Consider the following 4214-nt stretch of genomic DNA (forward strand, 5'->3'; position numbering starts at 1 on the left):
GGAACAACTCAAGGTTTCAAAGAAATCACTGAAGGTTGTTTAGAGCTAAAGGGTTGGTCTATCTGCAGGTGTACTCAACTTCCAAATGGGGACTATTTATATTGGACATCACCTGGAAAGAATCTCTGGACAAAAGAAAAAGATACAAACTGAACAGGGTTCTAACTACTGTAAGATTTCTTAAATTGTTTCTACTACAAAAGTTGCTGAATTATTTTGTCTAATAGTCAAAGAAAAGAATGTGCATTTGTTTTAATTCTGTTCTAAAGAGTTGAATGTTTACAGTGATATAATTAACAGGATATTTTTTTGATGGGCTGGATTCTGAATGATGTAATTTGACATGGTTTCACTGAAAGGTTAGGAGCTGCGCTGGTGTGCAGGACTTGAAAATGACCCAAAGGAATGTTACGAAATCCTGTGAAAGGGAGCTTCAATCCCATCATGTTTTCATAGCTTTTTCAGAGAAAAGGTGAATGATGAATTCTGATTAATTTCATTTTCATCTCTTTTAATTTGAGATAATAACAAGATACAAGGAAGAAGGAAATAGAAACTATTGCTTATGTACTGTAGCTGGTTAGTTATGTAGTGTAACTTTTTTTGTCAAGAGTGACCATGGAATGGAAGTCCAACCAGACTAATAATGAGCAGTTTCTTGCCAGGATCTAGAAATGCAGAACTGAAATGTCAGGGAGTTTTCAAGGTCTAAAGCTGAATATCCAGAAAGATGCAGCTAACCATCAAGCTAAATGCAAGCCTCCAGCTTCAGGGAACTTCTGGAAACAAGTTTGGATCCCTAGGATAGGCAACAAACTGCATTTTATCAGGTGATTCTACTGAACAGCCTGTAGCAAATTCCATAGAACTTTGTTCCAGAGGCAAAGTACTATCCCCAGATTCAGAGTTTAAAGGTAATAGTGTTTTGTCACTCTCAACACAGTCACAGGATTTCTTTCTCATATTTTGTACTCATCTATTATTTAATTGTATATTCTCTCAATAATGCTTCTTAAGAATGTATTTAGGGAAGGTATGCCTAATGAACTCAAACCCAAGCCAGCTTTGTTGCAGGTGTGATGGACACTGGTTAGAGTCAAAAGCACAGAGTTTTTCATGCAGCCAAGTAAAAATTAAGGTCTCCTAACTTGAAATTAATTTTAGTACATTAAAATTAGTTTTAACAGAAACATGAAATGCTGCATTGATTCAAGAAATTCAGGGTCTTTTGATTTGTCTAAGCAAACGTCTTCATCTCTATGAGCAAATATTTAGAGGGTAACTAATTGATTCCAGTAAGTTGCCAACTGCTTTATTGGCACTATAACAATTTAAACTATCTGATGATTTAGCTGCAGCTGTTTTCCTCCTCCTATTTTAAGAGGAGTATATCTCCTTTGCTATTGGACTGATCATGAGAGATCACTTTTTGTACTCCCTGAAGTACAAAACTCTGAAGATCTTAGATGGGGACAATTTAAGTAGATTTGAGTCAATAATAACTATTGTTTGCACAGAGATGACATGTTTGCAATTTCCTTTTCCTGACTGGCTGCAGGCTGGTACACTTGGATGTATTTGTAAGTGCACTGAATTAATTGTGGTTTGAAACTAGAGTTGTGTCAATTTTTCCCATTTGCAGCCTTTATGTACTACTTAAAAAGAAAATAAAATATGGACACTGGGCAAGTATTTTATAATTTGTAAATAAATCTTATTTTGCAAAAAATTGTGCTGTAGGGATCCAGACATAATTCAATATAACTATACTCATTCTTTCTTCACTGACTTAATTTTCTAATTCTCTATTTTGAGTATATTAATATCTATATCTTACGTACAAAATAAAAATGTTTAAAAGCTATGGGGGAGAAAAGTGACACTAGAGAAGCTAAATGTTATATCTGATCTTTTATTTTAAATTTTGCAGCTGATGCAGAAGTTACAAAGTAGTCACTATTTTTCAGAGCGTAGTATTCAATGTATAAAAAAGTGGAAACTTCCAGATTAGGAAGCTGTATCAGAACTTAACACTATATTTCAAGAGGACCACAAAGACTGCTTATCATTTTTTCAAAGGACCTTTTCATGTGGAAAAGAGAAGAGTTGGTTCTCCACATCAGTTTGTATGATAGGAAGGGAATATGTATTTTTTTTTCTATTACATGCTTTGTAGAGACACAGGTGTAATTAATAATAGTGTTTATAACCTCAAGTTATATCTTAGAATAAATGTAATTGCTTACAACTAATGTCAGTTCTTAACAATCCTGGTTATGGGCAAACACTAACCAAACAAGCAATACCATAAAAACAGCAGATTGAGGTTTTTCTTATATATTTTTTTTTTCTTATATATATATATATATGTGTGTGTATATATATATATATGTTTATGTGTGCATGTATACATATATATATTTCTGTAGAAAATATAAATAATCTATTTCTCTATTTAATACTAATATAAAGGAAATTAGGGGATATGACTTTCTTCCAATATTTTTGACTGTGTTGCAATAGAAAGAGCAGGAGCTAAAGTTGCTGTAAGATGGGAATTTGTACAAAGCAGGACCCTGCAGAAGAGGAAATAAGGAGTTACCTTGAGCTATTGCACTCTGGTAATCCATTATTCAACACTGACCTGACTCTGTGTATCCCAGTAAAAAGGATGCTCTGGTTTTAGCCTACAAACCCCTCAAAGGTACAAAGTGTAGCTTAACTTCATCTTTAGCATGTTCTGCTTTATCAGAAGTGCATAGAATAGAACAGCTAAGGACATAATTACAAAAATTACAGCACAATAGAAACCTCAGTTACATATTAGTCTTCATTATTATTGATCTAGTTTCTTCAAACACCCCTCCCCACTTAAGCTTTTCTCATTTCTAAACAAATAAAAACCCAGCAGTTTTAAGATGCAGAAATCATACAATGACACACTACATCAGTCCTGAGATCATGCACTATTGTGTTCCAGGGCCAGTCCTCACCAGAAGCTGAAGTGTGTGTTAGATGAGCCCCAGAAATGTGCAGATGAAAGTCTTCCACACTCATCTGATACAGCATACTCTCCATTGTTTTGATAATTTGTGGTATTCTGTCATGTTACTAACTCAAGGCCTTTCTCTTATGCAAACAAAACTCAGAGGTGACTTTGTCATTGCTTAGTTCATTGCATTCTTATTTCTCCTCCAGTTCATGACAAAAAGAGCACTTCTCATCTGCCTTCTTTATGAAACTCATTCTTGCATGATTTTCCGCTAATCAGTAAGCAATCAAAGCCTTTCAACTCTCTGCATAAATGCTGTCCATCACCTGGCTTTACAGAGAAACCTCTGAAGAAAAAGTCCTTATCCAGAGGTGGAATGGGTAGATATTTGGGGAGTAAACTATTCTGTTCTGCATCACTACTTCAACAAAATCATCACTCAGCCATGGCTGGAGTGGTGCTCAAATACAAAGAATAAAGATCTGCAATTCATTTCCAGACAGCAGTTTGGTGATGTGGGTGATCGCAATTGAGTGTCAGCGAAGTATATTGGAAGTAGAAGTTAGCAACAAAGCAGAAATGAGACTCAGCCCTGTTTTCTAAGATGCAATTCTTGAAATAGAAGGTTTAACCAAGAGAAACAAAGAAATCCAAAGAAACCAAACACATTCACACAATTGTAAAGTAGGAAACAGAATTCCATGCATCTTGGGAGTCCTCTTAAATGAACAAACAAAACCAAATAAAAATCAACCAACCAAAACAACAACAACCCCCCCACACTGCCCCAAACCCACTCAAAGGCCAAACTATGCTTAATCCTGTCCAAAACCAAAATACATGGTCTTTCAAACACAGATGAGGAGAAACCCTAACTTGTATATTTGATGTAGTTATCCAAAGTAAAACAAGGCACTACAGAACTTCATAACCCATGTAACGTGCAGTTTTACTATATTGCTATGCAGTACATTTAGGTTGTTATCAAAGACTTCACTAGTGTGTGAAAACAAGATGTGACCTCAATTATGACTAGACTATTTTTTAGTCCATAAACAATGGTAATGTCCAAATAGTTTTAAGGTACTAGATTCTTTACATGCCTTAAGGAGCAAATAAGCATTCTTTAGGGCAAATGTAGTTATGTATTCAAACACTACTGCAAATGGTTTTCTCCTCATCTCATACCTGCTTTGTTTATAATAATATTTTCATAGAGCTG

The sequence above is a fragment of the Indicator indicator genome, chromosome 18 (genome assembly GCF_027791375.1).
Source record: "Indicator indicator isolate 239-I01 chromosome 18, UM_Iind_1.1, whole genome shotgun sequence".
NCBI lineage: Eukaryota > Metazoa > Chordata > Aves > Piciformes > Indicatoridae > Indicator > Indicator indicator.